The sequence below is a fragment of the Rhinoderma darwinii genome, chromosome 2, assembly GCF_050947455.1.
Source record: "Rhinoderma darwinii isolate aRhiDar2 chromosome 2, aRhiDar2.hap1, whole genome shotgun sequence".
In the NCBI taxonomy this organism is placed as follows: Eukaryota; Metazoa; Chordata; class Amphibia; order Anura; family Rhinodermatidae; genus Rhinoderma; species Rhinoderma darwinii.
In genome coordinates, this window is record NC_134688.1 from 141,351,002 (window position 1) to 141,365,332 (window position 14,331).

The 14,331-nt window shown below is 39.2% G+C and overlaps 1 protein-coding gene and 1 non-coding gene across 4 annotated transcripts in view; both read right to left on the reverse strand.

Annotated features, from left to right (window-relative positions):
• Window positions 1-14,331, reverse strand: part of PCDH9 (protocadherin 9) — a 2,039,570-nt gene that overhangs the window by 1,078,097 nt on the left and 947,142 nt on the right. The gene's annotated exons all lie outside the window — the stretch shown is intronic.
• On the reverse strand, window positions 8,693-8,801 carry TRNAL-CAA (transfer RNA leucine (anticodon CAA)). The gene is made up of 2 exons: window positions 8,764-8,801; window positions 8,693-8,738 (listed from the first exon to the last, which is right to left on the reverse strand). It is a non-coding gene; the product is annotated as a tRNA-Leu (tRNA).

The window sequence follows — 14,331 nt, forward strand, 5'->3', positions numbered from 1 at the left end:
ACTGCCAGAAGCTGGGCGTTCTGAAGAGAAGTGGATGATACGTCTCGTCAGAACGCCCAGCTAGTAAAAGTAGTAAAAACGCCCCGATGTACGCACATAATACACGCCCACTTGGACTTTTACTTTTAAACACGCCCAGTTGTACTTTTGCAAGCCTCATTTGCATAAATACAAAAATGGTCATAACTTGGCCAAAAATGCTCGTTTTTTAAAAATAAAAACGTTGCTGTAATCTACATTGCAGCGCCTATCTGCTGCAATAGCAGATAGGGGTTGCAAAATCTGGTGACAGAGCCTCTTTAACAATAGTATAATATATGTTCTTACATTCCTTATCTATGTTATGATTTACATATGATTAACTGCTTTTACTTTTGTAGATGCCCCTACCCCCCACCCCCCCCTACTGGACTTGCCGACCTTCTACACCCATTTGGTCTCTGATATTCACTCAGTGAGTAACCGACCTGAACTTCTATATTTAACCTCTGATATGACTCCTGCACACATCTGGAACCCCCAACCTGGTAGAGCATGACTATACAATCTCCTGACTTTACACTAAAGGGCTAAATAGCCCATGTAAATTGCACCGATTGTGGAAAGAAGCCCTAACACTAAAGTGTGATGGAAAGAACCATTTTCACAGAGAAAAAACTCCCAAATGCCTTCATCATAATTTTCTACACATCTATCTATCTATCTATCTATCTATCTATCTATCTATCTATCTATCTATCTATCTATCTATCTATCTATCTATCTATCTATCTATCTATCTATCTATCTATCTATCTATCTATCTGTTTGTCTGTCTGTCTATCTATCTATCTATCTATCTATCTATCTATCTATCTATCTATCTATCTATCTATCTTACAAAAATACATAGGTTTGCCCTAGGGTATGTTCACACGCTTAACAAAAATCAACTGTAAATATGGAGCTGTTTTCAAGGGAAAATAGCCTCTGATTTTACGCTGTTTTTTAAGAAACTAGCCTTTTTTGCGGTGTTTTTTTACGCCCGTTTTTATATCTATCTATCTATCTATCTATCTATCTAATCAATCATCTATATATCATCAAAGCTGGTCAAGAGAAGGGGAGTCTTAGTCACCATAAAATATACTATTGCCTTCAATACTATACACTCTATATGCGACACACAGGGTAGACATGTTATTCTCCTTTGTGAATTGAACAATGTGAAATTTACATTAGTGAATATTTATACTACAATCACCAAACAAAATGAATTCCTATCTAAGTTACTCTCTAAGATCAAGAAAATAGCGGAAGGAATAACGACAATTTAAGGTGACTTCAATTAAATTATATTACCAGACCTGGACTCCACTTTCCTTTCTAGATAATATATGGCCTAATTGTTAAATAGGGCCTCCTAGATGTGTGGAGGTGTCAACATGGATCAGAGAAAGATTTATCGTTCTATTCCCCACCGCACAATACATACATATATAACTGGTGGGGGACTGTTGTCCTTGCTTAGCATATCAAAACCTCACAAAACTACAGCATATTATAGACCCCTCAGTGTTAAAGCCACAAAAATGGCCTGGAAGAAATATATAGACCTGACTCCATACAACAATAAAATCTCTATGTAATTTGTACCAATAACCTTCATACAATCGCATATCAGTCTTTCCAGTTTGTCTAACAATGGGCTAATAATAATAGGATACTTAATATATAATCATGACATGCTCTACAATAAGTTGACAGGCAATAATGGTGATATCAAATCTAAATACATACAACATTGGGAAGCAGACTTAGGACAATCATATAGCCTGGAGAATTGGCAATCAGCTTTTAAATGACCCAAAAAGGGTCACCAAAGGAGTTCATCACTGGGAACTTTCAAGAAAGTTGATATTAAGATGGCACCTGATCCCAACAAAAATATAACAAATACTAACTCCTCCTACTCTGACCTTTGCTGGAAAGGATTCGGCTTAAAAGGAGCTTACCTCCACGCATGGTGGACATGCCCCGAAATAGACTCCTTCTGGTCCTCCATTTTCAACAGTCTAAATAACCTCCTGTCAACTAACATACCTCCCACACCGGACTTGGAACTATATTTTCACAAAACATATATATACACAAAACAATCAGCCATAACATTAAAACTACCTGCCCAATATATTGTAAATACACCACGTGCCACTCTGACAGCTTTGACTCATCAAGGCATGGACTCCACAAACCTCTGGAGGTGTCTTATGACTTGTTTTTCCAGCACATCCTACAGATGCTCATTCGGATTGAGATCTTGGGAACTTGGAGGCGAAGTCAATACCTTGAACCTTTTGTCATGTTCTTCAAACATTCCTAAACAATTTTTGCAATGTGGCAGCGTGCATTATCCTGCTGAACGATGACACTGTCGTTAGGGAATACCATTGCCATGAAGAGGTTTTCTTGGTCTGCAACAATGTAACAATGTTAGGTAGGTGGTTACGTGTCAAAGTAGTATCCACATAAATGTTAGGACCCAAGGTTCCTAAGCAGAACATAACCCAGGGCATCACACTGCCTCAACTGGCTTGCCTTCTTCCCACAGTGCATCCCAGTGCCGTCTTTTCCCCAGGCCATCACACATTAAAAACATGATTCATCAGACCAGGCCATCTTTTTTCATTGCCCATGGTTCAGTTCTGATGCTCACGTGCCCATGGAAGGCACATTCGGCAGTGGAAAGGAGTCAGCATAGGTATTCTGCTGGTCTGCAGCTATGCAGCCCCAAATGCAGCAAGCTGTCATGCACTGTGCTATCCTTCGCTCCCCACATGCATCGGTGAGCCTTGTGAGTCTATGACCCTACCGCCGGTTCACTGGTTGTAATGTTTTGGACCACTTTTGGTAGGTACTAAATAGATGTGAGCAAATCAACTCTACATAAATCTAATTTGGTCCGAATTTCCCCAAAGTTTCAGATTCGAGTGTACAAATCGCAAATCCCATGCCTGTGCAGTAAAGAAAACTTTGCGCTGCCTGCTTGGCCCAAGCTACTACTTTCGCACTATTTAGCTTGGTTATAATGTAAGTCATGTCTACTCATTAATCACTGCTGCCAAGTAGTGGGAAATCTGAATTACAGCTGAGCTAAATCTGAGACCTCAACTGTAACCCAGCTGTTCCACCATGGCTTACATTGGCCGGTTTGTGCACATAATAGCCTGCCAGAAAGGTGTCTGACACACATCAGTCACTACTGCCGAGAAGTGGGATAGCTGAGGTAGAGCTGAGCTCAGTCTGAGATCTCAGCTGTAACCCAGCATTCCGACCGTGACTTACATTAGCCGGTTCATGCAGATCATAGCCTGGCAGTACAGGTGTCGGCCACTCATGAACTGGGTTACAGCTGAGCTCAGCCTAAAACCTCAGCTGTACCCCAGCTGTCCCACCATTACTTACATTGGCCATTGTGTGAAAATCATAGCCTGGCAGTACAGGTGTTGGCAGCCCCCCATTCCCTATTCACTCACAGAACGACTCATCACCCTGACATTATGATCTCTCTTCTCCCCATGCAGCACCACTTCTTCCTCACCACAACATCTTTTATCTCTACCTGCGGCACGAAGAGGATCATCATGCGCAATAGGTGTTTGAAGCCAGGCTGGAGTACACTTTTCCACTGCACATGCACCGGATTCTGAGGAGTACATCCTGGAGGCAGCAGTGTCAATCAACTCCAAGTAGGCAGAGTTTTTTCCAAATCTCAGCAATACACCGGACTCCTCTGAAAGCTGAAACTCCCAGCAGACTCCTTACACTTAATTTATTTAGCGCTTGGGAAAATTTTGCAATGAATTACAGAAGGTATTGGACATGTTTTTTCAGAATACCATTAATGGGAAACAACGATCTTCACTACACTGTACATGGCACATAGCGCAGATAACCTGCAAAAACTGACATGACGGGTCCCCTTTAAAAGCTTGAAAGGGGTTGGACATAGTCCTATATGACATCAGAAAGTCATCATAGACCGAATCGAATGGCCAATGCGATCAAATAAGAACTGAAACAAATGTCAGGAAAATCGCTCGTCTCTAGCACTAACCATTGCATATCGGGAGTAGCCCACAATACATGTCGTTTTTCGAGATGACCTGACCCAGTTGTCTAGCCATCACAATTTGGCCCTTGACAAAGTTGCTTGGATCCTTACACTTCCCCATGTTTCCTGCTTCCAACATATCAACTTCAAGAACTGTCTGTTCACTTGGTGCCTAATATATATCACCCCTTGACAGGCGCCATTGTAACGAGATAATCAATATTAATCACTTCACCTGTCAGTGGTTTTAATGTTATGGCTGAGGTGTATAAATATATATATAATCAAAATGCCATACAAAATGTACTTTTTTTATTGTAATGTATTTGGTTTTTCCTTTATGTAATTGCAGTGGGTTCATAAATCTGCCCCTATTTTGGTGAAGTATTCCTACGTACAATAGAATACCAAGAACTCATAACAAAAAAAGAGTTCTTAGTACCAAGGAAATGTTGCTGATACAATTTATAGCAAGAAATGTAATGTGTTTAGCACCATGATGAAATGCTTATCATCTTTTAGCATTGCCTGAAGTACTTGCAGATCTTAGGCTGCTCAGTTTCTACTGGTAATGAAATGAAATAGCATGGGCTCTCTGCCTACAAAATAAAAGTCATTTCGGCACACTTCAACGTTTTTATTTTTCCACTACTATGAAGATTAAGAGATCAAGTTAAAAAATCTTCTCCCCTGATGCTGCACAATGTGGAGATTTTTCCTTTGATTCAAATTGATATTTTCTGTGCATTTTCCACATTCATTTCACTATATTACAAAATGTTTGAAGATAATAAGCATTGGCGTAAAATTGTATAAATGCACACACCGTATGCAACAGAGGACCATAAATAATGTGCGATCAACTGCTGAAACGGCAGCACAAAGGTAATGTCCAGTTGTGATGCCTCATGGCTTGTCTGTAGAAATATAGCTGTCTGAATACCTATGTAGGCACATACAAATCCATGGACCTTGAAAGGAGTGTTTCAGACCACATATCAAAGAGACACTAATCCCAGAAATGAATGAGGAAAAATGGAGGGAAGCTATTAACACCGCAGGAAACATGAAGAGATCTAATAGGAAAACAAGGATGCAGCTTAAGCAAAGGGGTTGGGGCTTAGCTTCCCTTGTTTGCACTGTCGACAGGACAGAAGAAAAGGTTTACATTGTAAAACAGCCTTAGCCCTTCAGATTAACACAAACAGGTTTCTCTCATACTCCAGTACCTGAAGAAGGAGACGGAGGGGGAGGCAAAATGGAGGACTCCTGGGTCAAATATCAAAGATTTGATTTTCTTTATTTTTTCTTTCTTTGTGATAGAACTTCAGAACGTGATAAAAGAAGAATATCATGGCATGGTAGTTGTTGCTGTAATTGTTTTTTAACTTTATTACTACTAGACCACGGTTGCTCTAGCACCCGGAAACTTCCTTCCAGCACCACTCGGAAGTAAGAACCCCACTGCCATGGAGTTAAAGGAACACTCTTGGCAAAACTGAAAGACTATGTAATGCCAAATGTATCTTTGGTGTTCTTTGTGTATAAGTCTTTCCCAGAATATTATGTTAAATAACAAACATTTTTGCCCGCAACAGACAATAGGGGGAGCTTATTGCATAGGCTATTAAGTTTAATAGACGCTGTATAAATCCATATGTCCATACATTGATATCCATTGGTGAAGCAATAAAATAATAGGTCAACTTTTGTTTTATTGCTCAAGTGCAGTTTGTGTTTACAGCCTCTATTCCCACTTAGGTGCCTACATGGCCCTGTGTAGTCTGATCCTGCAGTCGTGTTTTAGTTCACTCCCTTTGCATCCTCTCTTTGCTAACCTAGACACTAGTCTATTTACATGCTTTACAAAGAATGAGCAAAGTGTCAACTAATGACCACATGTAGCAAACATACACACAATCCATACAACTGGATGCCGGGGCGGACAGAGACAGCCTAGGACTCTTGCTCTCGAACACCTCAGCATTCCCCCTTACTGCTCTTTGATAATCCACCAGTGAAATTCCTTAGCTGAGTCCCTGACATGCTATCTAATGGACAGTAGGAAGCTGCTTTTATGGTGACAGGGGGCCCACTTATCTACTGGGCCCCTGTGCAACTGCCCAGATTGTACAAATGGGATGCCTGTCCCTTTCTAGGGCCACACATGAGACAGGTAATATATTATACAGCTTTTCCATATTTGTATTAAAAAATAATTACAGATTATACAAGTATACATAAATATATATATAAAATATATATAAAGGTACAATTTTGCAGTCTAAATGCACAAGCTCATGCTAAGATCATGCATGTTCAGTACAAACAAAATGATTGATACTTGAGCCTCAATGTTTAGAGAATAGATAAAACTGTCATAGCTTCATCTTCATTACTGCATTGTATTATCTGATTTAATATACAATAATCAGGACTTCCATACAAGCTAAATATTGTTAATTTAAGAGAATTCATTAATATAAAACTCGAAATGATATAATAGCAATAACTGAGGATGAAATCAGAGCTACAAAACAGGAAGAAAAAGAAAAAAGGTGAAATTAATTAGTGGAGTGACCCAAATATAATGTAAGGCAATTCTGATTTATGCTGTGGTAATGACTGTCGGACTCACATCAATCTAAGCTTTTTAGTAGATGACCCATAAGATTGTTCTTTCTATTCATACACACAATGCATTACTTGGACTCTGCCAAACTCGTGTTTGCTTTGTAAATGGCGTGGCAGCCACTGGCTGTAAATTCCTGGCTTTCTCCATTCTGTTCAATAGGAGTTAAAAACAGCCGAGCAAGCACTGCTCGGCTGTATCCATAACTCCCTTAAAGGAACAGTGTCATCACAAATGTTTTATTTATATGTTAAAGATGTTAGTGCCTTAATATAAACGTTTATTTTCATTTGTGTGTTTGTGTTTTACTGTTTCTTTTTTTCACACTTTTTTTTCCCTATGGGGGCTGACATTTTTTGTTCCATTTCTGTGTGTGTCGATTAACGACACACACAGACATGGAATACGGCAGCCACAGTCCCATAGGGACTGCGAACGGCTCCCGTCCCATTGACTGCCGTGTACGGCGTCTGTGTGGGAACTGCGCATGCGCCGCTCCCACACAGTCCTATTCGAAATTGGCGCCGTCCGGCGCCATTTTCCTGTGGACCGGAAGTCGCGGCCGGACAGTAATATTACTACTTCCGGTCGCGGCTTCCGGACAAGTGCACATGGAACAGCGGCAGCAAAGGGAGCGGACGGGCCGCGGCGGCAGGAGCAGGTAAGCGATTTCAATGTATGTTAGTGTTTGTGTGTGTTTACTACTGCATGTAAACCTACTACACTGTGAGTTACCTCAAAAAATGGCGACACACAGTGTAGCAGGTTAAACCTTTCAAACCCCTCGTTTATCCCGGCACTAGCCAGGATAAAGGAGGGGGGGATGCTGAGCGCTCACTAGAGCGATAGCTTTTAACCCAATGTTGCAATGCTGCAATTTTGGGAACTAGCTCCAAACAGCTCCATCTAGTGACCAAAAATGGGTAGTATTATAAATTTTGAAAAATTTGAAAAAATTTATAATATTTCCTGACTCGCGAAAAAAATAAAAAAAATTTGAACAATGTTTAATCACCCACACACTAAATGTTTAAATTTTAAAAAAAAAACATGTTTTTGGGGCGACATCATTATGACACTCCATTTGGATGTTTGTAAACAGAAAAGCACGTGGTGCTTTTCTGTTTTCATTCATCCTTTTGACAGCTAATGCGCGAATCACGCTGTTCGCACGGAAGTGCTTCCGTGCGACATGCGTGGTTTTCACACACCCATTGACTTCAATGGGTGCGTGATTCACGCAAAACGCCCAAAGAACGGACATGTCGTGACTTTTTTTCAGCGGACTCACGCTGAGTAAAAATCACGAACATGTCTGCACGGCCCCATAGACTAATATAGGTCTGTGAAATGCGCGTGCAAATCACGCGCGTTGCACGGACATTTTTCCAGTTCGTCTGAATAAGGCCTAAAACAGCTCATCAATATAACACAGAGAAACAATTAAGAACCTTTGACGCCAATGTATGAATATAATTATTTTTTATTTTATTAAACAAACACCATATAAGTTAAAATCAACAGAAAGATATGACTCTAGTATAGCAGGCGGAGACCGCACACACAAATTGTTGCGGACTATAGTCTATGGGCAAACATGTGAATATATTAGACCAACCTCCTTCAGGAATATATTACCAAAGACAGTGCATTTAAACAGAGTTAACCGGTCAAAATCATGGACTTACCCATAAATAGCAACAAAGAGTGGAAAGAGTGTCTGCTCCGCCGTATAAGCCCCGACGCGCGTTTCGCCACGTATGCTTCCTCAAGGGGATGTATTAAGATCAACACACACTTACATTTACCTAGTGGGTTAGGCAGCTGCTTCCTAATATGCCATCGGGACAACGGAAGTGGATTGATCCATGCCTCATTCAGTTAACCCCAGTCTCACAATGGTGCGCAACTGGAGTCAGAAGTTATTTCCAGGAAGTGAGATGACTGACTTTATTGAACAAAATACTTGTCAGAAGTGGGATTTGAACCCACGCCTCCATTCAGAGACCAGAACACCCAACTAGGGAAGAATTTTCATCTTGAGTCTGGCGCCTTAGATCGCTAGGCCATCCTGACATCCTGGCGAAACGCGCGTCGGGGCTTATACGGCGGAGCAGACACTCTTTCCACTCTTTGTTGCTATTTATGGGTAAGTCCATGATTTTGACCGGTTAACTCTGTTTAAATGCACTGTCTTTGGTAATATATTCCTGAAGGAGGTTGGTCTAATATATTCACATGTTTGCCCATAGACTATAGTCAGCAACAATTTGTGTGTGCGGTCTCCGCCTGCTATACTAGAGTCATATCTTTCTGTTGATTTTAACTTATATGGTGTTTGTTTAATAAAATAAAACATTTTTATATTCATACATTGGCGTCAAAGGCTCTTAATTGTTTCTCTGTGTTATATTGATTAGTACATGGAGCCACCTAGATGACATGGGGGGACAGTGGTGGTTTAAACAGTCTCCAGCCTCTATTATAATTCTGTTTGGAGTCTATATATTGATTCTAAAACAGCTCATATAGAATGTCTTCAGCATGACGAGGATCACCAATCATGACCAAATGTGCCGGGCTCCCTGCTGAGCACTTCTGCACCTTCATTTCAGCGATAGTGGAGAGTCTTAGCACCCGGACCCCACCAATTAAAACTTTTTATAAGTCTCTATGACATATTGTTTTTTTGAAACCGCAGATACTCTTTAAATTACAGTGGAACTGTATATATTTTGTGACCTAGAAGGCTCAAGGCTCTCAAGATCTCAAGGCTCTGTAACAACACATCTGTGGGTATTTTTTCCCCAATACAAATATATTTCACATCTTGGGATATGTGAACAATTTAAATTTAAAATAGATAACATCAAGTCTAAATTTTTTAAGGAAATCTTTGTTGGACGACCCAACCCCCTCCCCCATGGAACCATATGTACATATAGAATTATTCTGCATAAAAAGTTGAATAATCCAGAGCTGTTTTAACAATTCTGCAGGATACAGAGCTGAAATAGTCCACCATTGCCAGCCGGTTTAATGTCTGCACAGAGCTTTCTCTGTTGGTTCTCATTCTACGATCTGTCCTCTTTACACTATGCCCTGCACAGTATTCTGCTATATATTTATGACATATGTGAAAAACTTTTTTACTGCACTATAAGAGCTCAGCTAAGTTCTTAGGGGTGTGTACGATGACAAGGCTGATGACCTACCTTCTACCTTAGCACTCTCTATAGCTAAGCCCCTGCCTCTGGACTATAGTACATGCTCTAACTAAGGATCAGTACAAGAAAAGTAGAAAAGTAATGCAATGTATTTACAAATTGATCAACTAATTATGTCGATTAATTTATATTATGGAAATTAATCATTCAATAGCTGTTGTTCACCACAAGCAATGCATTCAGGCCCTTTCTTTTATCCTAAGATCCACTTTCTGAAAACTTACTGCTTTTGCAATTCACCAAGTGAAGAGGTTGTGCTCATTCTCACACAAGTGCTTCACACACCCATAATCATTCAACATTAATAAAAGATGACATTGTTTAACAATGATGTATTTTACCTCCTAGCAATATCTGTGCAATAACCACTTTGCCTACTGGTTATAGAGAACTGCCCATTAATTGCATACTAACAAGGCAGGCAAAGCATTGGCCACTTTAGTGGTGGCTCTTAATAGAGGTGACCCTAGTGGAAGAGACCTCTATAGCTGTACTTGTTGAATACCACCAAACTATTGGTGAGGACTGTGTCCTGTTTGGATACAGATCTATAGGTGGTAAGATTGGTATGTCGAAAGATGTAGAACACAAAGAGGAACTGAGGGAGGACTCCAGAGTTACAGTGCCATGGTTTGCATTGTATGATGGCCTGCCAATATTTTCTATAGGACACACAAGTTTGTGAATATGCCCCTGCATCAATCTCTATTACATTTTCTGTAAAATTCCATCCCTTTTAGAAAAGTACCCAAGCAGTAGAAGTTCTATAATGTCAACTAGCTTAAAGGTGTACTATGGTATTTAAACATTAATGGCCTACTCTTAGGTGAGTCCATCAATGCTTAAATGGTAGTAGTGTGACCTTCAGGCCTCTCTTTTATCTGCAAAATGAGGCATTGTGGTGCAACCTGTGCCCTGTTTCCTTCACTGTAAACAGGAACCGTGACTTTTCCGGACCGGTAGCTGTGTTTAGTACTGCATGTTTATACAGATCACATCGCAAGGCCGATGAATCTTCTTCATTGGGGGTACTGGAGGTTGGACCTGCATTGGTCAAACATTGATTCTTATGATAGGCCATCAATATTTATGTCCCAGAGCACTCCTTTAGAGAATATATTAAATAAATGGAGATATCTGGTTACATCCACATTTAAGTTATTTTATGTACTATATACATAAGTATTCAACTTTATTGTCATTCAAATAGCGGCTTTCTTAATGATGAAAGTTTATTTTCTGTATAAACAACAGTTAAGTATTTGTTTAGTATTATTTAATTTTCATGTTAATTAACCATAAATTGATATAATAGCTGAGAATAAATAGTGATGATATAATTTGCTTAGCCTACTCTCCCATCGTAAAGCAGCTACAGTAAATATAAAATCCTAAGGTACAAATACTATTCTAACGATTTATATTAATAATTTGACAGACAAGAGGTCTAATTGCCCATGACACTGTACAAAATTATTTTATTCCCTTAACAATTTCCATAAAAATATGATTACAGAAATAGAAAAACATTTGTTAATCTACCGTTACTCTCCGTTAAAATAAGCTCTATTTCCAAATGCAAAGCTTTTATGCTTTTCTTAGATATGGAAGATAACTTGTGAAGAGAATTTTTCCACTCGGTTGGCAATCAACAGATGTTGAATATATGCAGAGACGGCTAGTGAAGGACAGATGAGATAAATCCTTAGTAGGAAGAGAGCATGGTGTGTACAGGGCATCTGCTAGAGGGAAGAACTGAGTACTGTGATAGCATGATAAGTGCATTGTGTTCTACATGAGGTTTGCACAAGTATTTAGGCATTATGTAAAATCTACATTTCCAGGCATCTCAACTTTTAATAATTTTATGAGCTTACGTTTAATATGCTTGAACTTTCTGTGGAAAAATGAGTTATGAATATACAGTAGGTCATTTTATTTAGATCAATGCTGTATAGAATCCTTGAGAGTTGCTCCCAGGCTAGAGGTGAGGGATTTCTTCATTATTAATTACGATTATTCTCTATCTCATTAACTAAAATGTTTAATTTTTATATTTCCCTGTAGAACTGAAATGTTAGGGACCATAGAGCACATGAGTCATAGGACCCGGGATGTTATCTACCCATAGAGCTTTGCATAATATTGAATATATTTTTAGACATTCTTAATGGAGTATTCTGATTTCAACAAATAAAGGTTATTTATTGTCTAATGAAAGGTTTTTACGATTGTCTAATATACTTTATGTATCAATTTTGCACAGTTTTCAATATCTCTGCTTATAGTTGTTTAACTCCTTAATGCCTTATGACAGATATATCCTTACCAAGCCCTGCTTCTGCTGCAACTGGCAGGATAAAAATAAACTCCAATCCTGGCAGTTTACCATGTTAATGAAGCACTGCCTAAAGCGGAGAAGTATTGTATAAAACGCCCCATGGCTGTCTCAACAACATCCCAACTGTTGCGTGTCTGCAACTCCCAGCATGACCTGAAAAAGCATGCTGGGAGTTGTATTTCCACAAACAGTGGTACCACACACATACTATCAGCCACATAAGTAGAAAATGGAGGATGAGGGTAAGAGAGGCACCAAACCCCGGACCAGAGTCTCAAATTAATTCAGACCCTTGACCAGTTCCCACAATAAATTCAGAACCCAATCCAGACCCCTAAAGAAATTCAGATTCACTATGAAAATGATATTCAATACATAATGGCCAACTTAAAAAGATAAAACGGCAATGTAAAGGGGAGGCCCTATTTGCTCCTGCTTGGAGGGATACGAAAAATTATCGCCATTCTTCTTTTGGAGTGTGCAACTTTTTGCATGCTCACTTTTTAACAAACATTAGTTAACAGAACATTAAACTTGGGTTTTCAACAAAAGAAAAAAATTATCATTTTGTAGATATAAACTATTTGTGTTTACTATCTACAATATTCTTTGAAGTTAAAACGTTCACCAATTATTGAGAACTTGTTTTTTTTTAGCAACTCTATAACAAACTCTGACTACTGGAAATCCTCTATTTCAGAAATAAAGTGATTTGACGGAAAATGCTTCATGTTCTTCTCTGTTATATTCTCTGCTGTGTAGACCCAGGATCATGCTGTATTATTTTTTTAATTATAAATGTGTCCCTTTGCCTTCTCAATTAGATTGAATTGCTATAAAATGGGAACTAGATATGTTTCTCATTGTACATTTATCATGTATCTGTAGATGCCATAATTAACAGCAAAGTAAACACAACATATAATGTACAAGTTCTTTATTCTTGTAGCTTGTGTAACATCTTGTGCTGCCGGGTAAGTATATCAGTCTAGCCAAGTACATTACTGTGATTGCTGCAGAAACCTCAGAAAGTGTGGGGCCCTGTCACCAACATGTTTGATAAAGAGAGCTAGAGCAAGAAAGTTCATCTACCAGAATGTATTGCCTTGTAAAACTGATATGTAGAGCCATTAACAGGTATAATGGCCCATATTAATACTGAAACAAGGGAAGACAATTAACAAAGAAAACAGGCCATTAATAAGGAGAGCCAAGAAAATTTAGAGATGTTTATCAGAGTACAATTTACAGAGTATTTAAAATCACAACTCAAGCCACAAGTGAATGAAAAACGACAAAAATAAAAAAAAGTTAAATTAAAAAGGTGAACAAAATGTTAGAGCTTTGCTTACATAATTTAGTATATTGTTATGTTTCTTATGTAAAAAGTCTGTAGTATAAGTGACGGCAAACTCCATATAAAAGTACATCATTACCTTCTAAAAATAAATTTTGTGACATTATTCCTAATTTAAGGATAGAAGTTAATACCATAAAAATAAGTCTTAGCTATGTATCAAAAATTGCTGAAATCTGCTAAAAATATAGAGACAATTTGCAGTTTCAGGCTTGCACGCTTGCATCAAATATAGAAGCCATGGCTCTATGAAGTATAACTTAAGTAGCAATCAGGCAGAATAGCAGTAAGGTCGGGTTCCAAGGGTTCGGATGCGCTGCGTTAAAACCATGTAGTGTATCTGACCTGGAACCCGCAGCACATTCCGTACAAAAAAACCACATCATTGTGATGCGGTTTTTCGTCAGGACTTTCCGCTACGGCAAGCAGCATAGAAATAAAAACAATAAGCCCATACTTACCTAGGCCGTTGTCATGGTGATGAGTCCGTCCCTTGCCGTCCGGTCTGGCCTCCCAGGATGATGCTACAGCGCATGTGACCGCTGCAGCCTGTGATTGGCTGCATCGGTCACATGGGATGAAACGTCATCCCAGGAGGCCGGACTGGAGAAAGAAGCAGGGAGTTCTGGGTAAATATGAATTTTACGACTTATGCGACGGAAACACTACAATTCCGCCTCA